This window comes from Stenella coeruleoalba, assembly GCF_951394435.1.
Source record: "Stenella coeruleoalba genome assembly, chromosome: 17".
Lineage (NCBI taxonomy): Eukaryota > Metazoa > Chordata > Mammalia > Artiodactyla > Delphinidae > Stenella > Stenella coeruleoalba.
Window position 1 is genome coordinate 6,000,705 of NC_137163.1, and position 26,667 is coordinate 6,027,371.

Consider the following 26,667-nt stretch of genomic DNA (forward strand, 5'->3'; position numbering starts at 1 on the left):
CTGTGACCTCCTGTGGTAACATTCAGAACTGCTCAAAACTTCTGTTTTTTTAGGCGTTGTTCAATCAACAATTTTGCATTTTCTGCTTGATTGAAGATTATAAGTAGGTTGATGTTTTTATGAAGTCCAATAAAGTAATATGCAAAGTAACAGAAGTGTACAAGATGATTTAATGAAATCTTGAAACTGTCCCTAACTGGGAGTTTCATATTCTAAAACTCAGGCTACTACCCCTCCGGTCTTCCTTAGGGAAGGGAAGGCACTGGACACCTACCAAGGTGGATTTAACCTTTTAGTAAATTGGAGCATATGAAGGTCAACCACAGAAAATCCAGCCAAATGTTCAAGGTGGAACACATAGGGGATCTGACTTTCACTAATCCCTAGATTACATTTGTTACATACAGTTTAATGTACCAATGCCATCTCCCAGTGCAGAAATAATAAGCAAATGTGTGATTAGGTTTTAGATGATGGAGGGGATTAAAATGCTATGCTTTCAAATCATGGACACCAAATTTCTGTCAACCTGGGAATCTAGTGTCAGTTGTGTCTTTTTTGGCTTTTGTTTTTCCATTTCTTTTTGTTTTTGTCTTGGTCCCGTACGGAGCCTCCCTAAGCAATGGCCACTTACATTTTAGCCTACCAAATATACTAAAATCCACTAATCCTCTAAAACACAGCAAAATAATCTTTGAATTTAAATAAGTTAAATTTCCAATGTAAGAAAAACTAGTGAATTTTCATTAAAACTGCTTAAGGGCTTCCCTGGTGGCACAGTGGTTGAGAGTTCGTCTGCTGATGCAGGGGACGCGGGTTTGTGCCCCGGTCCGGGAGGATCTCGCTGGGCCCGTGAGCCATGGCCGCTGAGCCTGCGCGTCTGGAGCCTGTGCTCCGCAATGGGAGAGGCCACGACAGTGAGAGGCCCGCGTACCGCAAAAAAAAAAAAAACAAAAACAAAAAAAACAAAAAAAAACCTGCTTAAATTCTCTCACAGAATCAAACACATCTAAATTGACATTTTCCTTTGTCCCAGCAACTCCATTTCTACAAATTTACCCTACAAATATACTTGGATAGATTATAAAATATTACATACAAAGTTATCCATTTAAAGCACTGTCTTTAATAGCAAAGCACTGGAAATCACCTAAATGTCTATAATTAAGAACCTGGTTACTAAGCTAGGGCGCAGCCATAACGAAATCACATACAGCCACTTTACAACGTCAGGAAACTCTTTATGTTCTGATAGGAAAAGGTCTCCACCAAATAACTGTTTAGTACACGTACACACACAGTGTAAAACAGTGTAAGAATATATGTTCATATTCATTTGTATAGGCACAGAAAATAGCTCACTTCTTCTATATAAGAAACGAGTAACAGTGATTAACTGTCAAGGGGGAAATGCAGTGGATAAGAAACAGGAATAGGTCTTTCGCGGTATCTCTCTTTTACATTGTTTTAAAATTTTGAATTATGTGAATATTTTACCCTTCAAATTTTAAATCTTTAAACACTTTGGCAGAATTTTTTTTTAATATTGGAACAGAATAAAATAAGAATGTATACAGAGATTGCCATGTTTATATTTTGCGTCTTGGCTGAAAATCCAGAGCTTGACTCTCTCTTGATCATTCATTTAAGCTCTTCATTAAAATATTCTTTCACTGAAACTGTGATGAGGAATTTACCTGGACTGCCTATCCCACTTGAAGCAACAGACGTGTTTCTGGAAACTACATGCACAATATTTTATCTTGAGAATCCAATAATACTTCCAATGCAATGGGGTTCACATAGTGAGGGAGAGAGGAACAGGTATCTATCCAAAAAACACTGACTGAGGTCTGATACATTGGAGAAACTGTACTGGGTGCTGGGAAGAAAATACACAGAATATGTGGCATGTAAACAAATGAATTTAATATAATGTACACAGCGTTGCAGAAAAGGGACTAACAGCTTTGGAACTTGGAAAATTATTCAAAAAGCTAGCAAATGCGTGCTAAGTTCTTAAAGGATGAGGAACAGAGTTTGCCAGGCAAAGAGCCGATGAGTTCTTCTGTGAAGTAAAGTAACCCTGGGTAACACCAGTTCACATTCCCTCATCTGACCAGTTAGACGGTGCAGTTGATACATGGAGTTTTACTCCCCCCCACCTTTTTCTCCTTTAACAGTACAAAATAGAATAAATCACACAAGTAATCATGACGAGCTCCTGCCACTGTAGAGCCAGTCAGTGAACAAGCTGAGACATGGACTCCATTTCCTCATCCCACATCCTGGGTTCCTGCAGAAAGAACCAGGGTGAGAAGAGGGGGTAGTTCTCTGCGGCCAACACAGAGGAGAAATGAGGGCAAAAGCATGAAAAGGCAGGCCAGGTTCTTAAGGTCAACACTGATTACTAAGGGTCCAGTAACAACAGGGAGATACTGAGAGCTGTCAGCTAAGGAGTGAGGTGATGGGCACCAGCCTCAAGGAAAGGGGGGCCTGAGCAGAAATGGAATGGATGGAGTGTGGAGAGAGAGCGCAGATGACATCACAGCTGGATGAAAAGACAATCTGTCCCATGAACAGCGCATGAGGGATGGAACTAGAGGGCTTATTTCTATTTGGACAGAAAGCCATCAGAGAGGCAAACCCTTCGTATTCAGAGGAGGCATCAAGCCCACAGGACACCCGGGCTGGAGCAAACACACAGGCGTGCCTGCACACCTCTCCCCTCCCTTGCCCTCTACCCCTAACCTAATGCCCAGCTTTTCACGGCTTCTAAAGCACCAGCTCACCGAGGTTCAGGCTTCTGCACTTGTTCCCCAAGACTGGAACACTTCTGGGGACTTTTCCTGGAATAACAGCCTTCTCTTTGGTGCCTCGGCCTAGATTCCACTTCCTAGAAAGACTGTCTTTGAATTCCCAGACTAGTTACCCAAAACAACGCAGCATTCCAGCATGATACTCACCACAGGTGTTAACTTCCTACTAAATGTCTGTCTTCTCCAACAGACTGCCAGTCCCCTCCCCACACTTAACTCCTTTCCTGGTCCCAACAAAGCTGGGAGGCAGGAAGGGGCAAGGAAAGGGAACGAGAGACTGCACGGAGAGGGCAGCCTGGCAGGGCTTGCAACTTCCCCAGAGGAAGCAGCCAGCCTGTGCTAACCTAACAGGGGGGAAGCCAAAGAGAACACACACTGGGATCTCACTTCCTCCTGCAGACCTGCTGCTGGTGGCTCCACGGGGGAGGGGCAACCCAAGCAGAAGCCAGAGGGTGACAGTGTCTGCTGATGCAGCCCTCAGGCACCCACATCAGCCCCGGGCACAGAGCGGAGGAGGGTGAAAGAGGAACTGGTGAGGCAAAAAACAGCAATCCAGCCCCACATCTTTGGTAACTGAAGGAAGCTTTAAACAGTGTCTGATGCCTCCGATACATACAAAAGTTTCCTTTTGGGCTTACACCACATATAATATTACACAGCAAAATACTGAAAAGTAACGAAAATCATTTTAGAGATCACTTATTACGACAGTACTAAGTAAATAATAATTATCATGACTTTGTTGACAATGGTTCACCAGGTTAAGGGCTGCATGTTTGACTTAAGGTCTCTCTTTATTCTAATGAACTTATGATCTATCACCTTCATTCTACAGAATAAGACCCTGAGGATTCAAATGGGTTCGAAGCTTGCCAAAGGTTGGACAGTTCATAAGTACCAAGGCAGGATTCACGCTAAGATTCAGCTAACGTTAAAGCCTGTTTCATTAGCTGTTTAAAAGCTATGTAATAAAAATTCATGAAAGGTTCAGATAAGTATAAATAATGCAAATCAGCCTGCACAATTAACTACTAGGGCAGACAGTAACATGGTCAAAAGCTGCCCCCCGCCCTTTCCCAAGGACCTTAACTATGTGTGAACTTACTAAAGGACAGGGGTTAGCCTGGATCTATAATGAAACAAGAAGTCCACATAAGCAGAATGATAATACCTACACGCTCCACATTCAGACAGCTATTTCAAAATAATACAAGAGCCTAGTTGGAGGATTTAAAATGATCTTAAAATATATATAGTGTTCACAGCCATTGTAAATTCTGTTTGACAGATTACTAAAATGTTATTATGCCTTCTGGTCAGAAAAGATATTCCTTAACCTCCAACATGACAAATGTTTTCACAACGGAATTATTTTATTTAAGCAAACCAAAACTAACAGAACACCAATTAGATTCAAACCAGAGTTGAGTACACTAAAACCTGCCCAGACTAGACTGATTCATACAGCTCATGATCTTGCAAATAATCTTCCATAAACAGAAATAAACGGCACAGCAGAATAGAGATGCATATCACTATCTGGTAAGAATAAGCTCATCATAAATACACAAAAATATACCATCCGGGGAGCAAAAAACAGTCAATACTTTAAATACTAAAATGCTTGGAAGTAAACCTCTTTTTATGAAGACAAGACAGTGTTAATAGTTGTACGCAAAGTCTCCTTAAATACATACACAAGGCATAAGATTAAAACATACACACAAGGAAATGACAGTCAAATTCCTCCACGGAGGAAAAGGAAGATTGATAAGGAGGGAGGGAGAGAGGAGGGAATTACAGCTGACCCTAGAACAAGGAGGGGTCGAGGGCGCTGATCCTCCCCACAGTCCAAACTCCGTATGTAACTTATAGTTGGCCCTCCGTATCCACAGTTCCTCTGTATCCACGGTTCCGCACCTGCGGAGAAAACCATTATTTTCTATTCTTTAAAAATCTGGGTAAAAAGCGGACCTGCACAGTCCAAACCCATGTTGTTCAATAGTCAACTGTAATTCTACCCATCATGGATAATTAACAAGAATATAACAATAATACTGGCAGCTGGAATTTATTTACTGACTATTGTCCAGGTATTTAATCCTTGTAACCATGCAGCAGAGTAGATGTAATCTTCATTTTACAGAAAGGAAACAGCTGCTTACAGAATCCAGTGATTTAGCTAAGATCCCAGAGCAGGCCCGGATCTAGGATTCCAACCCCAGTGTATCTGATTCCTAAAGCCATGCTCCCCTCCCGTTTCTTAGTATCACTGTAGTAAAGGGATCTTGATTTTGAGTGAGAAAAAATTCTTTGGATTATTACTTAGTTCTGGGGGAAACTAACCAAGTTATTACAAGTATCAAAAGAAATGATGTTTATCAAAGTGCTTTGAAAACTATAACACATAATGCAAATACAGGTTATTCTTGTTTACTCAATACAAAGCCTAAATTGTGATGACTGATTTACACGTTTCTCACTGTAGAACGGATTTCAAGAAGAATTTGTGAAAGCAATATGATTCTACAAATTCAAATCAAGGTTAACTAAAAAACTCTGAGCACTACTCAGAATTATTGTAACAAATTTTACCAAATTATTTTTAAGAGAGAAAACATGCTTCCAGTGTACTGGCCCCTTTTCATCCCCTTAAATATATGCAGTCATTCACCAAAAAAAAGGCATCATGGCAGAAAAAAAAATACAAAGATAAGACATGTTGATCATTCAATGCCCCAGTGAAATGTAAATTTATCATCTAAACAAGGGGAAAGACTCAAAGACCTTCAGAAATGAGGAGGTCACTGGATTTTGGTACTAAAGTCTAACAATTTTCAAAATAAACTTCTGATTGCAAAGGTTTGTGTGTGTGTGTGTGTGTGTGTGTGTGTTTTTAAGAGAGTTTGAGCCTTATTAGTAATGGCAATGGGAAAGCTTAAGGATTTTTTTTTTTTAATTAATTAATTTTTTGTTGTGCTGGGTCTTCATTTCTGTGCAAGGGCTTTCTCTAGTTGCGGCAAGCGGGGGCCACTCTTCATCGCGGTGCGCGGGCCTCTCCCTATCACGGCCTCTCTTGTTGTGGAGCACAAGCTCCGGACGCGCAGGCTCAGTAGTTGTGGCTCACGGGCCCAGTTGCTCCGCGGCATGTGGGATCCTCCCAGACCAGGGCTCGAACCCGTGTCCCCTGCATTAGCAGGCAGATTCTCAGCCACTGCACCACCAGGGAAGCCCGCAAAGGGTTTTTATAATTTTAAAACCATAAACACCAAGGAATGTAAATCAGAGGTGAGATGTTCCTTAAAATTGGTAGAAGGAATCTAACAAGTTGAACAATTACAGTATTCTAGACACTACCCTGGTTGCACACACGAAGGCCACAGAACTTCTCAGAGCGCTGGGACAGGAATTACCACCCCCTTTTCTCCTGTACACCTAGTAAGTGGCAGAGCTAAAGTCTGACTGCAGGATTCTCTGACTCTCAAAAGGTTTGCTTCTCCCTCAAAATACTCACAACTGGCTTCTGTGAAATAAAATTCATATTTTATGGCAAGAAAAGAAAACTTGAAACATAAAAAGGTTTCTCTGCCCTTTGGCCTCCTGTCTCCCCTCTACTGTGCATTGTGGAACTGCATTAGGCATCAACCAAACCTCCCCACTGGCAGAAATACCTGCTCAACCATGAGGAGCAACATTCCAGAATCCACAGGACAACTCCTTAAAAGATACCCTTCCTTCTGAATCTTGTAAGGGGTCACGCTGACCCATGGCCCACTACCTGCTTTGTAAGCTGAGATCTGGATTGTGTAAACTGTCAATAATACATCATTTAGAATACAGCCCTCTGTCTCAAACACGTATATAACTGCGCTTTGGTTTATATACGTGACCTCTGGAGCCTGACCGGCAGAACAGTTCCCAGAACTTTCTGAGAGGTTGTTCCTGGGTTATAACCCTCAATTTGGCTCAAATAAAATTTCAGATTGACTGATTAATTTCTGTCGACACTTCAAAACAAAACAAAACCTCCTGAGCCAACAGGTAACATAACAGATTAAATTCCACCTCCAATATACGAACAGAATTTTATAGGAATAGTCAGTCAACTGCATTCACTGAATACCCGCTGTTTACTGAGAAACATAACAGGAGCAACAGAAGAAGACAAAGACATAATAAAAGTACAACAGCGCAAACTAATTTCCAGGATGCTTCTAGGCACAACAAAAGATCAGGGCTCAGGGTCCCCCAGTTTTACCAGTCCTAATGGTTAACACTGGCAAATTTCTCTCTTGACTCACTTTCATCTGGTAGTAAGGAAAGTTCTGAAATAAGTATTTATTGAAACTGGTTGCAAGGAAATGTCTCAGCTTCTACTTAAATCACCCAAAAAAGGCAGAAAGATGAACCTAGACAACAGAGAAAGAAGAGGCTAGGAGTTCTTGCCAACACAAACTGACCAATTCCAAAAGATTCAGGATTACTCTTATTTTATTTTATTTTATTTATTTTTGGCTGCATCGTGTCTTCGTTGCTGAGCATGGGTTTTTCTCTAGTTGCGGCGAGCAGGGGCTACTCTTCATTGCGGTGTGCGGGCCTCTCACTGCGGTGGCTTCTCTTGTTGCGGAGCACGGGATCTAGGCCCGCGGGCTCTGGAGCACAGCCGCAGGGTCAGTAGTTGTGGCGAAGGGGCTTGGTTGCTCCGCGGCATGTGGGATCTTCCCGGGCCAGGGCTCGAACCCATGTCCCCTGCGTTAGCAGGCGGATTCTTAACTACTGCACCACCAGGGAAGCCCAGGATTATTCTTAATGTATCCCAATGCATTTGTCAAATGAAGATTCGGTAAACCCACAGACTAAATGAAGACAACAATACATCAGGTTAATTGAAGTCAATAATGACTTAAGTCAGTAACTATTGGGAGGAGGAATGGGATTAACTACTAAAGACAAGAAAAGGAAAATCTACTGTTTAGTTTTACCTGCCTAAGGGTTAAACCACATTTCTCACTTTTAATTGCAAACATCATTAAGTATACTGCAAAAGACCAGCTATCTTAAACAATTATCAGGCTCCAGAGGTCACCAATTAGAGCCCTGCAAGGATTTGAATTAAAAAAAGGTTTTATGATTAGGTGAAGTAATGATCCAAGAAAGAGATTAGTTCTGTTCAGACTGCACTCGCTATAAAACCCATTTCCTTTGTGTGAAGAGTCAATGTCTTTCTCATTTATCCCGCAGGCATTATCACACTTTGGGATAGAAATATGACTGTACTAATGATATTCTATAACAGCCATATAATACGAGCATTTTGCTCTCCTTTACTTTCATATCTAATAAGATTACCAATGAATATTTTCTATTGGTTAGATATACAATAATACAAACTCTGTGGGTGTGACAGACTGTTCAAAATAAATTCAAAGTAGGGTACGATCATGCTTTGGCTCTACATTTTTAGGTCAGTTTCAGAATCATAGCCAGTCTCTATTTATGCAGCAAAGAGTTAGAATAACTGGGGGAAAATAATCCTTAAGACATGAAATCCTATTTTTTCATATAATGATTACTTACAGGTTCACCTTTATAAAAATAATTCTAAAAATAAATAGCATGATCAAGGATTACAACCAGATCCCCAAGAACACTGACTCTGATGCTGTTTAAAAGGCATATTGACGAAATCATGAGAGATATGCTAGAGTAATAAACGTCACTAAAAAAAAAATGCAGCTTAATATTAGTACAAAACATACAAGAGGGCTTCCCTGGTGGCGCAGTGCTTGAGAGTCCGCCTGCCGATGCAGGGGACACGGGTTCGTGCCCCGGACCGAGAGGATCCCACATGCCGCGGAGCGGCTGGGCCCGTGAGCCATGGCCGCTGAGCCTGCGCATCCGGAGCCTGTGCTCCGCAACGGGAGAGGCCACAACAGTGAGAGGCCCGCGTACCGCAAAAAAAACCCACAAAAACATACAAGATGCCTAGAATACTATATTTCCCTCACAACTCAATGCTTTTCTAAGCTACCTAAAAACTGCCGAACAAGCATAAAACACTATTTAAAAACAAAATACAATTACAGCAGAAACAATTTTGTCACTTAGATTTAATCATCATAGAAAGTTAAAACACTGATAAACAATCCAGCTGTACACACTATTTAATAGTCACAGCCTCCGAGGACAGGATATATCTCTACACAGATACATACAAGTATTGAAAATGAGGACACCTTCCCACATCAATTTAAAGCCAGGATGTGTTACCCGTACTAGGTCATTCTCCAGTCACATTTCATATTTTCCTTCTCCTTATGAGTCAGATGCTATCTCTCCACGGTGGACATTCCCACTGGGGGTTTTCTTAAAGGGATTTGTCAAGTTACATATAGATCTTCACGTTCTAGACCAAGCTGTACATTAAAATCATCTAGGGTCTTACAGAAAGATAACTACACTGAGGCCAGTAAACAGCATTCTTCTGTTTTCATTTTGTCCTTCAACCATGAAGTATCTGGTTAAGCAATCATGCACTCTAGTGGGTTCCACCTGTCAAATCTACTGACAACTGGGCCATCTATTTTGAGGCTGAAAATACAGATAACTTTTAACTTCACAGAACTGCACTGCACGGCCTACCCAGGTAAATGAGACACAATCAAAGGATAAATACAGAGCATTACTTTGACGAAAACTAACAACTAGCATGTTAGGTTAACGTCTGACTGTCCTCTATTCTCTTTTCTTAAAACACAGAGGTGGGATAACTTATTGATCTATTCTATGAACGAGTAACAAACTAAGATGAGAACACAGAGACTAATAACATGGACAGGAATCCAGAGAAGTGTTCCCCTAGACTTTCAAGAATCTACCAATTTTCACAGCAACAATGGTTACTGGCTCACCAAATGGTCCCCATACATAATCAGATATACAGTACATGTAAAGTATCACTATTTCATCGGGGAAGGGGGATGACAGGAGGAGGATGATTAGAGGAAAAAAAGAAGTCTAAAAGGCTCTATAAGGGAGGAAATAATGGGAAAAATTGAAAAGTACTATCTAAAAAAACCAACTGAAATAACTGAAATGCTTATCCTAAAGGATAAATGATTCAGGAGAGAATCATTAACTTATATACAATTATTTCTGCATGTCATACAAAAGAGAGATCAGATTTGGTCGGTAAGAAGGCCAGTGGCATAGAATTAAAACTAAAAGGCAGAGATAGAGAAAGGAGCTACCACTCATTTTAGAGATGAAGATTCTAAAAACAGCATTTTCTGAAGAGGGAACTAGCTACCCTGAAGAGATTTTAAGTTCATCTATAGAGGCCTGACCAGCACAGGCTGGACCCACTTGGCAGGAATGTTCTAGAGAGGATTCAAACGCCTGATGGCAAGCTGAACTTGAAGGTTCCTCTCGACCCTGAGATTTATACACGTCCCTGTCATCTGTCTCACTGACTAGCTCTTATACAAATAACACTGCGTTATTAATCATCACATGCCCAGTACCTGGCTCTTCATCATTAATATAACATGCATTCAAAAAATACTTGTTGAGTGAGAATGAATGATGATATTCTTCACGGAAAGGCCCAGTAAGACTTGATGAACTTTTAAGAACACCCAAGGTTCAAATTAAGCAAAACGGAAGTCATCTATCTTTCATTTCCATAAGCAAACCATCTATGCCAGTTACTAAGCTATCATCTCAGCTCCATACACCCCATCGGGAAGGCTGGGCAGGGAATCTACCACCCCGTTTCTCCGCTGCCGGCGCTTCCCTATAGCTTCTGCATCTGGGGTGCCAGAGGAGGGAGGCAGGGGCACCATCCCTTCCGTTTTGCTCCAGGCTCCTGGCAGCATACAGAACAGGGCTTCCAAATTCTGGCATGACTGATTTCCACATTTCCCCCACATTCTCTGCACCTCCTCAGTAAGCCAGGACCCTCTCCTCAGAGGCCCGAGTCCCAGCCCTCTGAGCTCCTTTACAAGCTCCTGAGTAGCCAGACTCAACGGGCCTTGGTCCCAGCTCCACAGAACACTTCCTCCTACGTGTCTTCTCTTTGTGTCTCCAGCCCTGATGGTGCTGGCTCGCGGCACAGCCTGTGTTACTATTTCTGTTACTTCAGTATTCCTCATTTGCTTTTTCAGTCTTCTAGCACCTCCCTAACCAATCCTCTATATTAAATCTCCTTTGTTACAATGCCTGCTGTGATTCCTGTTTACCCGACTAGATGCTGACGGACACACCACCTTGGTAAGCTCCTGGAAGTACAGTGGAGAGTCCCTGGACTCCACAGGCTGGACGTCTCAGTACTACGTGGCAGGCACCACGCTGGGCCCCCATCAGCCACAAACCAGGCAGGCAGTGAAGTGGTGAGGCGGACACAGGGGTCGGGGGGCAGCCCCAGCCTGACCACAGGAGAGTCTCTGGCAAGTCACTAGCTTCGCTGAGCCCTCCTTTCTGCGTGTGTAAAATTGGGGGGAAACCCAGGTTTGTGTGACCTATCCCCAAGTCTGGGGGGTGGAAGTCACTAATCTAATGGCATCAGCACCTTCCAATTTGATGCTTCTAGTTCATTATTACTTGGAAACCCAATAAACATTTTCAGACCAGTGATTTATGAATGGTAAGAAGGCCTTCCTGGGCAGCATCTCTTTCACCTGCTGAGAGCGCATCCTCGCTTGCTTCCTGGGTCTCAGCCACATCTTGGAGAGCTGAGAACAGGAGGTAACTCAAGCACTGTGGGAGTGGTGTGCCTGTTACTCCCCACTCCCCCTGCAGCATACACCACCATGATCATCAGTGTGTGGGAAAACGGCACCTACGTAATGACATTAGCATAGACGGTCTCCATTCAGGGTAATGTAATGAATATCCTGGAGGCTGAATTATCTGAGCTACATCTCTGACTTCCCTTGTGAAAAGCACAGGAAGACAATGTAATCTGGGACTAGGCAACTGCAGGTGATGTTTACCTTGAGAAGCAGACCTATCGGCACCCTAATTTGAGACGCATAGAGTAAACTTGCACGAATATATAACCATTCAACACATTATTCAGAGGGAAAGTGTTTATCATCTTCAAAACATTTGCTATTCCAAGAACTAATTAAGTTTACAAACTAATTAAGTCTGGTACTGTGAATACCAGAAGGCAGGAGATGTACAAATCATGTTGTTAATTATGCCTCTGACAAAGAGACTGTATTACAGGTATTACATACAAATGGTACAACCAGCCAAGTCCTTTAAATTCCATGATCTCAAGCTTGGGAACAAATGAAGCCAAAACATGAGCATAAAATGAATGTAAAATTAAGCTGCTCAGAGGAGAGTTCAAAAATAGCCCGAAGTGAATGCTTAATCGAGTTATTCTCTCACCTGTTTTTGCTCATGGCACTCCCAGAGCAGCCCATTAACCCACAGCCTGCAGACAGGCACGACTGTCTAGCTCTTTGACACCTGCATTGAGAGTGTATAATTTAATGATGATATGGAAAGAAGAGCTTAATTTAGTGAGACTTGAAGTAATAAAAACATGGGTTCAAATCACAGACCAGCACTTACTTACACTATGACACTGGGAAAAACTAAGCGAGTCAGCGGGCTCTCAGTCCCCTGGACTATCAATTAGGGATACTGAGACCTACGGCTGGAGCTGCGGGGATTGATGATACACCTCAAGTGCCCTGCCTCGACGCCACACACAACAAATTCTCGCCTCCTGCACACTCCAGATTTCTGTATATTAATTCAAGCAGAGGCATATATGAAGAGAAGGCTAATACAAATTTAATGAAAATTTAAATATTGATATAATTAAAGCAAAGATCATCAGAAGAAATCATAGTCACAGTCATCTAGATCCTCTTGTAGTGAGAAATCTGGTCACTCGTGGTCGTGCCGCCCCTGGGCAGGGTCTGGGCACCAACGGTCAAATCAGGAGCTCTCTGAACATGAGGTCGGAGGGCCTTAAGTCCTCTGTCCTAACTCACTCCTTGCTTAGGATTCACTTGGGTGAGTTGCTTATCCTCTCTCTGAAACTCAGTTTCATTGCCTGTCAAATGAGGACTCCCTATTACCTCACACAGTTGAGGTGGAAATAGAGACCACCGGAAAGAGCTACGCAAACATCAGGGGGACCACACAGCAAGGGCCCCGAGGTGATTCCTGTGTGGGAGGGAGGGTCCCTCTAAGTGGGATAAGTAAGCAAGCTGCAGGGCCATCGGTCCTTACAGGGAAGCTTTCCAACTGCAGTTAACAGAGGGCTGGCAGGTTAGACCTTCCCTTTGCCCTTCAGGGCTCGGCCGGCTCTCTAAACTCAGGGCTCTGTAGGAAAAGCAGATCTGCTCCCTCCGCAGAGCAGTGAGGGTGGTGTGCTGGGTAAAGGACACTTTCCCTGCTACAGCTCACAGAACCGTGCATTTGCACAAGGTGTGCAGAAAACTGTGCTTCTGGGATGACTCTGACACAGGACACTGGTCTGCCACGTGACTCCCAGGCTAGAAGCACAGCACACAGTCATTCCACATGTGCGCAGGGACCACTCAGACGGGAGTCAGACCCACCTGGACCAGCGCCGTCCTGGGGGAACCTCTGTGAGGGTGGAAACGGCTCCTGAGCACCCGAGGTGCAGCTTGTGTGGCTGGAGAACCGAATGTTCACTTCTGTTTCATTGTAATGAGTGAATGAATTAAAATTTAAATGTAAATAGCCCCAAGTGGCTAGAAGCCACCCCAGCACAGATCTAGAATACAGCTAAACCTAGACAGGAAGTGAAAAGGCCTGTGACTGCAGAAAGAGGTGCCACGAAGTTCGGACACTTCTTGGTCATTCAACAACCAGTTCCTGAGTGCGGACAACATGCCAGCCGCGCTCCCTAGCAAACACCTACCGTCCGTGGGCAGCAGCTGGACAAGCGCACACGGACTCTGGAGCCAGGCCGCCAGGCTCAGTAAGCGCTGGGCACGCTACTGTGTAACACAATGATACCGACTCTACTCTCAGGAAATACATACTCTAGGAAAGCCTACACGTGGCTACTCACAGTGTGAAGTTTGCATTTTAAGTACAAATGAAGTATTACAAAACTTAAAGGACACAGCAAACACTTCCAGGTCAGCAGATCAAGGGGAACTTCTGGACAGGCGGTCCCGCAGCTGGCCCTGAACGAACGGGCCTGGCTCCGTGCAGGGGAGCCCTATGCAGGGGGGCACACGAGCCGCCCCATGCACACAGGGCCGTGGTGATGTCTGCAAAGTCACCGAGCAGCAGAGTGCAACAAACCCACGCGGTGCAAAGGCGGGAGCACCTGGTGATGCGGCTGAGAAGGCGGGGAGACTGCAGACAGACTCCCAGCGCTCTGCTGGGTGAGCAGCTCTCCCGTCAGGACTGGAGCCTCGGGAGGCACTGACACGGGGCAGGAGCAGGAAGGCCTTCACGGTCCAGAAGAAGAGAAGCGGCCTCGGACGGCAGCGCCCCACAGCGACTGTGTCGGAACTGGTGCTTTAGTGTCCGCAGCTGTTTGCGCTAAGGTTAAGATACTTTCACAAACAAAGATGTCCCATAAAAGCTGCACAGGAATGAAAAAACATGATAAAGAAAACATGGGTCTTGAGACCCTCTACAGGCCCTTGTAACTACCTACATCAGAAGAGTGAAGCAAATTTTCAAACTTCAATAATTCATGCAAAAAGTGTAAGATGTGCTGGTATGAACTTCAGTGAAAAAACTCACACATTATACGTTAAACCTGAGGCCATGGGCGGAACAGAAAAAAGTGAGAATTACTACACAATAGCACCCGCAATGCCTTCTTGTAAATACAAGGTCATTTTACTGAGACTAAAAAATAAGATATTAAAGAAAATGCTGTTATATAACATCTCTGAGAGAACAACCAAAAAATCCCTACACTACAACTTTTCTACACGACAGGAAGAAAAGGAGTGATAAGCAACATGTCTGGTAAACATGATAAGCTATAACTAACTGGTAAAACAGATACAAATCGTACTGAAGGATGGGTAAAAACGTGTGACTTCATTTTTCTTTTCCTCTAATCTACTTCTAGCTTAAATCTGTTGAATTCATGCCTATTTCCTTCAAACGCATTCAGATCTCCTAAACATTCTCTGATACCTTTTAAGTTTCTTGCTCAATTGCTACACCTGATTCTTCCAGAAATGATTTTTACAAGTCATAGAAAAAACATGTTAAAAGAAAAAAACTTTGCGTGAAACAAGAACCAACAATGCCAAGAATCATGACTGATATTATACATGGGCTTTCAAAAGTCTGAATGCCAAGGAATCACACCTTTACGTAGCCCTTTGTTCATGTTTGAGGCTAAGTCTCACCTGCCTTAGCTGCAGTGATTTTTCAGGATCAATGATATAGTAATAAAAGAGATATAGTAACATTAAGTATGAGAATATGATTTTCTATTAAAAAATCCTGAAAGTCATTGTAGCCATTAAATAATAGTCTTAATTCTATCATAGAACTAACAAAGGAAAACTTTAAGTGTAACAATTCTTTTTCATTTAACTTTTTGGCAGCATAAAGGGGATAAGAACTCTAGCATGAGCTCTATTTACAATAGCCAGGACATGGAAGCAACCTAAGTGTCCACTGACAGATGAATGGATAAAGAAGAGGTGGCACATATATACAATGGAATATTACTCAGCCGTAAAAAAGAAACAAAACTGAGTTATTTGTAGTGAGGTGGATGGACCAAGAGACTGTCATACAGAGTGAAGTAAGTCAGAAAGAGAAAAACAAATACCGTATGCTAACACATATATATGGAAGCTAAAAAAAAAAAAAAGGTTCTGAAGAACCTAGGAGCAGGACAGGAATAAAGATGCAGACATTGAGAATGGACTTGAGGACACGGGGAGGGGGAAGGGTAAGCTGGGACGAAGTGAGAGAGTGGCATGGACTTATATATACTACCAAGTGTAAAACAGATATCTAGTGGGAAGCAGCCGCATAGCACAGGGAGATCAGCTTCGTGCTTTGTGACCACCTAGAGGGGTGGGATAGGGTTAGGGTGGGAGGGAGACACAAGAGGGAGGACATATGGGGATATACGTATATGTACAGCTGATTCACTTTGTTATATAGCAGAAACTAACACACCATTGTAAAGCAATTATACTCCAATAAAGATGTTAAGAAAAAGAAAAAGAACTCTAGCATGGGAGGAGAACAAGATAAAAGGAAACTATTTAAAAAATATTTTTTCCTTGCCACCTAATATAAAAAGTCTCTTTGATCAAATAAAATCCAGAGTAAATCTCTTCCTGCCAGGCAAGCTTAAAAACTCAGGAAGAGAAAGTAAGTAAGATAAATGAGTTTAAGGCACTCTGATGTGTCTCTGGAGTAAAAATTAATACTTTTTAAAAACTAAGATGTGTAGACACTATGCCATAACAAAAAGATGACCTGCTGGCCATATCCTGTATCTAAAATTTTGTATCTTCAGAAACGGGAAATTATAATGAAAGACAAAGTTAGAGGTAAGAACTGCAATTTCCTTTTTGTATAGATAAACACATACATAAATAGCCAGGAATTCAGGAATTTTAATAGCAAGAAAGTGGACCAGTAGAAAAATCAACTTAACAATAAGCGTTAAGTGGACTTGAATTATATCTCCAACACAGAAAGCTGCATGACTGTGGTTAAATTACTTAATCTCTGACAGTCTATCTTTTAATTGGCAAAATGTAGATAATAATGTCTAATATGCACACTGTGGTGCGCAACTAAAACAGAAAACAAATGTAAACAACGCCCGACAGGCAGCAGATACTTACTATTTATATTGCTATTATATTTCATTTAGGCACATCTAAGGTGATAGCCCTCCCCCCCCAAAAAAGACACTAAATATCGACCCTTCCCAAACACAGAGCTCTTTGCCATCTTCCAACTCTTTCTTCCAGCACAGTCAGGTGCCCGCCTGCTAGAATAGGCACCAAAACTGACCTGTAGGTTGTAGGGTAAGAGAAATAGGAAAAGCAAGTCAATTCTAAGAGTAAAGCACAATGAACAGAACCACTCTGAAACAAAACTACCCCAAGTTTATGATAATGAGGATTCTTTCAAATACCCTGGCCCATCCAGCACAGAGGGAAACAGGTGCGCCGGAGCCCCCGCTGTGATGGCACTCCCAGTAGCGTATCTTCTCCCAGCTCCAGACCCTGCACCTGGGGACAGGTTAATAATGTCTTTCTTACCTCTTCCATATGCTCTACACCTCAGAGTAAGTGCTCAATGTATTTTAGACTACTAAATGAAGAAATGATTAATACATGTGTACTTATATTCAAAAGAAACAACAGCGGAAGAAAACAAGTATAATCGTTACCTACTCCCTCAAAACCATTTCCATTCACCTATGTATGGAATGCCTGTTGCATGCCAGGGGCTCTGCTGGCTGCGGAGTTCTTCCAGAAACAAGACAGAGATTCGGTGATCCCGAAACTTAAGGCAGAGCAGGGAAGGCAGGCATCAGGGAGACAATTACAGCAAAGGCGATGAGTGTTCTGGCTGGGGGTCCACAGGCTGTGAAAGACAAGCCCAAAAGCTCAGTTGAGACCGCTGCAGGGTCAGCGACGGACAGGCAAGTTAAGACTTGCTGAGAGGTTTTCAGCACAAGAATTATATGCTCAGGTCTGGATGTTAGGAGATCACTCTGGCCGCCCTAGAGAGGAGGGTCTGCCAGGGAGGAACAACTCCGTAGGGCGGATGAACCACTTAGGAGATGGCTGCTGAGACATTTCTTAATGACCGAAAGCTCTCTTTATCATCCCCCCAAAACTCCCAAAGAAAGCGTGTTTTATGTACTACGGCTTCAGTGCCGCAGAGCAATCCAATATGGATACAACACAACCAGGTTTTTTTCATCTTTGAGTTTGTGAACATCTTGAAGCCCATTCATTCCCTTCATAGAGACATGAAATATCCTTAAATGAACACATTTCATTAGAATGAAACCACAAACCACAGCGCAGCATAAAGAAAAGGCACACAGTTTACACGGTGCCATGGTGATTCTGTGGATTTACCATCACATGTAAATCATCTGACAATGACCTGATTACTAACAGAATAATAATATATTTTTGAGGAGCTGGATAGGATAGTACAAAATGAATGGCCAATTTCTACCCTCATGACCTCAGGTAAGTTAGTTATTCACTTGGTTACAACTTTACTCACTTTTAAAAATAGAGAAAATACTACCTACTTTTCATGATTATTGAAAAAAGTAAGTTCAGTGTATAAAGGAATATCTACTATTTGGGGGAAAAAACAACTACTAAGCACAGTATCTGACACACAGCAGATGTTAATGACTGTTGCTTTCATATGCGTTTCCATTAAAACATCCTCAGTTTCTTCCGATGGGTCACTTCATCTGTATAGACTTGGCCTAATAAACTTACAGGATGTATGCCTTTCATTCCCTCTCCCAGCCCAAGAAAGGAGCTTTCACATATGTTGCTTCCTATTAGTAACAGACCACAAGATGCTTATACTGAAGGTAATAAGGTTGAATTCATGCAGAAAGCAAACATTTACAAACCTTGAAAGCCTCCAAAACAGCCATTAAAATGTAGCAACAAAGACGAGGAAAAGGCATGCAGAAGGGTTGCTGCTAAGGTCTTGAGAAATACTGTCCTCTCAGAAATACCCTTACAAATCGACCATTAGGACATATGGAACACTTCTGCCACATCCACTGGTGACAGCACAACCGATTTTCTGAAGCCCCCAAAGGGCGCTCAGAGCTAAGTATGAGAGTGAAGGAGGAAAACCCTAACTGGACCGTGCCGTGTGCTCTAGAGAGCAGCGTATCCTGTAAAATGCTGAAACCTTGTTCGTGCTCATCCCAGTTCAAATAACGCAGATGACCGCGGTATCTCTGCTACTCCCCCCATGGGGAGATGGGGGGCTAATTCGTTCCTCTTCAATCTGGGCTCACTTCAGTGACTTAGTCAACCAACGGAATGCAGCAGAAGTGGCACCCCGGGACCTCCCAGTCTAGTTGTAAGGAGCGCTGCAGGTCCTGCCCGGCCTCTTGAAGCGCTCACACTCCCTCTGGCAACCCCGTCCGGAGCTCTAAGAAGCCCGAGCCACGCACGGCGAGGCTGTAAGTAGGCTAGATGGCCGACAACTCGGGCTAAGCTCTCTCTCAGCTGAGGTCCCAGCCACCAACAGCTGGCGTCGCCTGCCAGCTGCGGGAGGGAAGCACCTGGATGTCCAGCCTTCAGATGACCGCAGCCCAGCCACTCTACCTGCCACGACATGAGACGCTCCACGGGAGAGCTGTTCGGCCAAACCCCGCCACTCACACAACTGTGCGAGTCCACAACACGCTGTTCTAAACCACTTTAAGTTTGGGGTGGCGTATGACAGGGCCTGAGATAACACACGTATCTATCAGAGTGTGCGGGTGTGAAGTTGGGGACTATTCCCCCCGCAGTCCCTGGCTGCAGTATGAACTCGCCTCTGCCAAGTTCAACATGGCAGACATTTACTTTTTTTTAAACCCTGGTACTTGTTTTAAAAAATGCTTCTGAAGAGTTTCCTTCAATTCCTTTGATCTATCTTCTTGAGGAGCTTTTTTTCTTTTTCAGCTTGACCTTTCCATTTCCCTGCAGTTTTCCTCCAATTCCTGCTAATAGAGATCAGTGGTTAAACGCACCCCTCAGTTGGAGATTGCCAGCTCTGTCCCCAACCTGGCCCTTAGCTTCTCTGCAGAGTCTACTTTTATTTCCCTAGGAAGGAACACAATTCTCCATAGCACATATTTACATTTCAAAAGGAATATTTACTTGCTTAAACTACACATTCTAAAATATTAAAAATACCACACATCTGCACTTAAAACACAAGCAACTACTTCTGTATCACAGTGACTCATTCCCCAAATTCTCTTAATCACCTCCCTAGAGGCAAAAATAGGCTTTTCGCACACGGCCCTTCTCCCCATCACTCACATGTTCAGTTGCCCATTCATCCCGCTACAGTGACTGCCCAGGTGCCAGGTCTGTGCTCCAGCCAGGGAAACAGAGCTTAATGAAACAACCCCTCACCTTAAGGAATTCAACCCTGGTAAAACAAACAAGACTTGTAAAGGCAAAGTCATGTTACAATATAAGGGAAAATACGGAATCACAAAGGACCCACCAACACCATAAAGAAAAGGGAGTATAACTGCTGTTTATCGGCCCAAATTCAGCAAGGAGACAATACCGCCTTTCTGACTGATATCATGTACTAATCCTAAAGAGCTGGTATCAGTAAAATTCCAAACATAAAACTATAGAGAAAAAAAAAAATCAACAAAACCAAAAGCTAGTTCTTTGAAAAGCTCAATAAAATTGATAAGCCCCTAGCCAAAGTGACCGAGAAAAAGAGTGAAGACATAACTACTAACATCAGTAATAACAGTGACATCACCACAGATCCTACAATTATTACCCAACAGTTTTATATTAATAAATTGGATATTTCAGATGAAATGGACAATTTCCTTAAAAGACACAAACTACCAAAGATCACTCAAGAAGAAAAAGACAACACGAATAAGCCTCTATCTATTAAAGAAACTGAATTCACAGCTTACAAAATTTTCTCAAAGAAAACCCCAGGTCCAGATGGCTTCACTGGTGAATTCGACCAAATGCATAAGGCATAAATAATACCACCAATTCTAAAAAAACTCTTCCAGAATAGAGAGAAGAGGTGAACACTTCCAAAATCATTTCATTAGCCTAATATAAAAGTGAGACAAAGATTTTAGAAGAAAACTATATCTCAATATCCCTCCTGAACAGGGATGAAACAGTCCTTAACAAAATATTAACAAATTGAATTTAGCAATATCTAAACAAGAGTAGACAAGATCACCAAGTATGGATCGTCCCAAGAAGGTAAGTGGTTTATTTAACATTTGAAAGTTATTCAATGTTATTCACTACATTAACAGGCTACAAAAGAAAAACCTTGTGATCGATCATCTGAATAAATGTTGAAAAGGCATTTAAAAATATTAAACCTTCATTATGATAAAAACTCTCAGCAAATAAGAATAAAATGAAACTTTCTCAATCTGATAAAGAACATCTATGAAAAATCTACAGATAACATCACAATTAAAAGACTGTATCTGGTTGAGAGTCCGCCTGCCAATGCAGGGGACGCGGGTTCGTGCCCCGGTCCGGGAGGATCCCACGTGCCGCGGAGCGGCTGGGCCCGTGAGCCGTGGCCGCTGGGCCTGCGCGTCCGGAGCCTGTGCTCCGCAATGGGAGAGGCCACAGCGGTGAGAAGCCTGCGTACCGCCAAAAAAAAAAAAAAAAAAAAAAAAAAGGACTGTATCATTTCTCCCCCATAACCAGGAACATCTACTTACTGACATGGATGGACAGAGCCAGGACAATTAAGAGAAGAAAATTAAAATAATTCAGATTGGAAAAGGAAAAGTACCTTTATTTAAAGAAAAAATAATCTAGAAAATCCCAAGGAATCTACAACAAAGCCACCAGAAGTAACAAGTGAATTTAGCAAAATTGCTGGATATAAGTACTACACAACAATCAACTATATTTCTAAGAGCACATGCGTTAAAAAAAAAAAAAGAAACTTCAAAAATAACATTTCATTAGCATCAAAAAATATGAAATACTGAGGGATAAGGTGAACAAAATATGAGTAAAACCTATACATTAAAAACTACAAAACATTGCTGGTAGAAATTTTTAAAGATCTGAATAAATTAAGACAGAATCATGTCCATGGATCAGAAGACTCAATATTGTTAAGATGTCAATTCTCCCAATACTGATTTATAAATTTAATGTAATTCCCTGTCAAAGACCAGTAAACTTTCTTGTAGAAATTGATAAAAGCTGATTTTAAAGTGTATATGCATGTTCAAAGCACCTTGCATGTATAAGGTCCTTATAAGTATAGGGAAGAAAATTCTGAAAAAGAACAAGTTGAAGGACTCATTTGATTTCAGCAACTTAGTATGAAGCTCCAATAAGTAATACAGTTGTGGTGTTGGCTCAAGGAAAGACATACAGAACAAAAGAACAGCGTCCTACATGTACACTAGGTAAGCCATACATATGGTTAACTGATTTTTGAAAATGATTCAAAGACAATTCAGTAGAGAAAGGATAGTCATTTCAACAAGTTGTGCTAGAACAATTAGATATACATATGCAAACAAATTAATCTCGAGCTCTACCATATACAAGAAATAACCTGAAATGGAACACAGACCTGAATATTCCCTTTTTGCTTCCTGTTTTCTTTGATGCTTAACTCTTTCTCCATACATAGAGCTTTCTCTAACTGGATTAGTTCAACAGATACACAAGTATTTTAATTGCTGTCAGAAAGTAAATGAAAAATGCATTTTGCTTTAAGATACAAAAAGTTCAGGTGAAAAAATATAAAATGGAGCAAAGTATTACAACCCACAAGTGTAGTGCTAATAATCCCATATATTTGTTCAGCCTAATCTACTACTCAAAGTGCTCCTGTATCCATTACATCGTATGACTGCATCATAGAAATCCCTGACTTTTGGCAAATGGTTATCAGCATTTCATTTGCTACTTCCAGTCTTGAGGCTTATTTATCTGGTTACCAATCTATATGCTTGTCAAATAATCATAAATTGGTGATTGTGGGTAGGGAAAGTATACAGTAGGTACTAAAACATATCCTTAAAAAATTAGTGACTTTTCCTGTTATCAAAATTCTCAAATGTGCAAAAGAATTTTAAGAACAGTCTACTTTATCACATTAGAATAGCAGTTTATAGAGTAAGCAGTTACTAAATAGACAACCATAACAACATCAAACAACGTGTTAATAGCTACTGGTCAAGAAACACTTTACTCATGGAACAAAGTTTTCTACATTTCCCTGCAAAAGTACAAAGCATTATTGTAGATGTGAACCATGATCTCACAAACCCAAGAGTTTTCCAGCATTTCAGTCTCAGGAGCCCTTTCGACTTAAGACTCATACAAAATTTTAAGAAGCCCAGAGAACTTTTTGTTTATGTGTTACAATCTATCAGTATTTACCATATTGTAAATTAAAACTGAGAAATTTAAAAACATTAATTTAAAAATAATTATTTGGTTCTAAAATGTCGTTTAAAATAAGTATGTGGGGCTTCCCTGGTGGCGCAGTGGTTGAGAGTCCGCCTGCCGATGCAGGGGACACGAGTTCGTGGCCCGGTCCGGGAAGATCCCACATGCCGCGGAGCGCCTGGGCCCGTGAGCCATGGCCGCTGAGCCTGCGCGTCCGGAGCCTGTGTTCTGCAACGGGAGAGGCCACAGCAGAGAGACGCCCGCGTACCGCAAAAAAAAAAAAAAAAAGTATGTGTACCAAGTGGCATATAACATATACTAAATAAATATCGGACACATAGAGTCAAATGCTAATCGCCATTTTTCAATGCTATTATTGTCACTGCCTGTTTTAACAATCTGCATTTAAACCTAAAGGTGTTAAACAAAGAAGTGGTTTTTTTAAATATCCAATTAAAAAAAACAAAGAACAATTCTCCATCATTCACTAGTACTAACGTTGACAGACAGTGAAGTCCAGAATTTCAAGCTCCGGTGACACAGCCTTTTCTAAACAACATACCCTCGGTCTGCTCCTTGGCTTTCCTCTTAACACCTGACTACACAATGCATTGTATTAGTCACTCACTTTCATATTATTAATCTTTTCAAACCTAATTATATAAAAGATGTTGACTCCCACACCTGTTTTAATAACTCTAATAATAACAGTGATGGCAGTAATGATAATACTCTGGCTTTGTGTTGCAGCTTACAAGCCTTTCAGATTTTTCCAGTTTATCTCAACCTACAGCTCTATGGGGGTGAGAAAGCTAGACACCACTATCTCCACTTTACTTTTTTTTTTTTTTTTTTTTTTTTGCGGTACGCGGGCCTCTCACCATTGTGGCCTCTCCCATTGAGGAGGACAGGCTCCAGACGCGCAGGCTCAGCAGCCATGGCTCACGGGCCCAGCCGCTCCGCGGCATGTGGGATCCTCCCGGACCGGGGCACAAACCCGCGTCCCCTGCATCGGCAGGCAGACTCTCAACCGCTGAGCCACCAGGGAAGCCCCTATCTCCACTTTAAAGATGAGGAAGCAGAGCAGGGCAGGGAAGTCATTTGTCTGCGGTCACAGGGCTCCAAGAAGGGCACTACACCATCAGACATCCATGTAGGTGTGGAGCGAGGAAGGGCAGGCCTAACACCTCTTGAACCAGAACACTGCACTTAACAAAGTGTAGTCAATTTTCTACGGTAAAAAGCTACAAACCCAAACTGTAGACAACATATGTCAAAAGTAAGTGACGCTGGGTAGACGTGTCCTTTTTCAGAGCTGGAGGGGTCATCAAAACAGTCATTGGCCTTGGATTATAAGGCACTTTCCCTCCACGTATAGATACAGATCCATGGCTTCTCTTTTCCAAGTAAGAACCCCAGTCTCTCCCAGACACAAGGGGCCCATCTGGAGGGATCAGGACTGTGACAAGTGCTCTGTAACGAGGAAATGCTAAAGTGTTTCTGTAGCTATAACACAAATGTCATTTATTCCACAAACATTTGAAGCCCACTATGTGCTAGGAAATCAACAGTGAGCAGAAAGAGACATATCACATGCCCTGTTGGACCTTAAGTGTTAATGTTAAATATATTAACCACCACTGACAAATGATGTCAAATGATAAATATACTCAGACATTATATAAAAATATTTAAATAATTTAAAATATTGAGAAAAATTAAAGAGAAACATAAAGAATATTGAAAGAAAATTTGTTTTACATAGGTCTAAAGGTTCAAGGTCAAAATACCAGAGAGAAGAGAAAAATCATTTTGTCCAAACAGATGAGCTCGAATTACCCTCTTCTAGAAAAAGAGAGAACATAAAAGAGAAGAATCAAACTGCTGTCTTTCATCAGAGATGCTTGTGAAAATGAGTATTTTTGTGCAGTATTATTGATGTTTGATCAGATCTGATAACAGTATTTCCACGAATCAAGTTCTGTCACAATTAAGCATGCCAACTTATAAATGAATATACACTGTATAAGAATGGGTTTTGCTACACAGGTAAACGTGATTGTCTTTATGCGTATATGCTCATATACTGGGAACATCTGGGAGACAAAACACAAGACATACATACCTAAATATGCACCTATTATATAATAAACTATTACTATTCCTTTCTAATGGAGCTGAGAAAGCCATTCAATTGCTTTGGAGGGACCTGTGTTTGAGGAGTTTCTGCCACCTGCCTACCATATAACCCAAGGCAAGTTATTTAACCTCTCTAAGCCTCCGTCTCGTCACTCAGAAAATGGAGGTAACATCCGCCCTGACTACTAACAAACCTCTAATTTCCGGGAGGAGTCTAGACTTCCCCAATCTCCCCCTGACCCACTAACAGGAGCTCAGACAAGGGCCAGGAACAAAACGGACTTCTGGTAGACAATACGAGGCCACCGCCCATTTACTATTCATCCATCCAAAATGTTTACTGAGCATTTTCTATGTACCGAGCACTGCTTTGACTGTTCGGCATCAGGAGTGAATAACAAAGACCCTGCCCTCATAAAGCTCACATTCTGTGGAAGGGATGATGCCTTTGGAGAGAAAAATTAAGGATTATAATACTGGAGAGGGGTTTGGGCTCATCAGCCACAGTCTCACTGACCTCTTCTTTGGCCTTGCTTCTCACACTCAAGGTCCACATGCTGGCAATGAGCCCTGGAGTCCCTCGGGACCATGAGCATCCCCACCCTTGGAAAGTTTAGGGCGACACCAAATGGAGCACATGGACCAGGCTTCTGGGACACGTTGCTCTTTACCCCCGGGGGCCCGGGTCCAGGACTGCAAAGGTGAAGCAAAGACAACACATAGCACTAGGAGCTAAGGCCTCTGGTAATAATAAAAGGATGTATTTCAAAGGCCTAGGCAGATGAAAAAAACATACAGATCAAGGATGCTACTCAATCTTGCACACCTCATCGTGCTATCAAGAGGCTCAGTGAAGTAACACGTAAAAGTCTTTGGTAGAAGCACTGTAAAGTGACCTGCAAATGCCATCATCATCATCATCTCCATTACCTTTACCAGCATTACTTCGTCCTATTTGTGCTCGGCTGTATCACTAAGGAATAGCTAATATTCTAGAAATTAACTTCACCCGAAAAGATGAAGCTACCATATGAAATCTTACAAAAACAATTTCCTACAATAAGCAAAGGAAGAGTTTAGTACTGAAAACTAAGTAACCAAACAGAAAATGAATTCCTATAATCTCCATGCAAACTACCCATCAGAGCATCCAATGTGACAACAGGTGTGAGTCATTCCTCTCATTAACACACCAGAGACTTTCCTATCTTTAAACCCCTGCTCTTCTGGCTGCAATGCCCTTCTCTGCAGTACCTGTAGACAGCTGGCAAACTCTTGCTCGCCCTTCAACACCCAACGTAAAAAGTATCATCTCTGTAGTTTTCCTTGTCCCATCCATACTAATGCACTGCTTTCTCATCAGGGCTCCCAGGGCACTTTTGGCATTCATTCATCCTGTATCTTTTACTGAATACCTACTATGTGTCAGTCACCATTACAGGTGCTGAGGATACAGCCACAAGTAGGCAACATGCTGTTTACAAGTTTACACTCTAGATCGTAAATGTATCAGTTGCCAGAAGGTAAAGGAGGGCTCTGAAGAGAAGTGAACTAAGTGA

At 42.1% G+C, this 26,667-nt stretch overlaps 1 protein-coding gene across 14 annotated transcripts in view; it reads right to left on the reverse strand.

Annotated features, from left to right (window-relative positions):
- The window catches only part of KHDRBS3 (KH RNA binding domain containing, signal transduction associated 3), a 623,624-nt gene that overhangs the window by 102,683 nt on the left and 494,274 nt on the right, over positions 1-26,667 (reverse strand). Inside the window, exon 1 of one of the 14 annotated variants that reach the window (XM_079901862.1) lies at positions 2,967-3,058. The exons of the other annotated variants lie outside the window; for them this stretch is intronic. The gene's annotated coding sequence lies outside the window, so the exon portion shown is untranslated. Of the gene's footprint in view, positions 1-2,966; positions 3,059-26,667 lie in introns of those variants that run through there. 14 annotated transcript variants of the gene reach the window in all.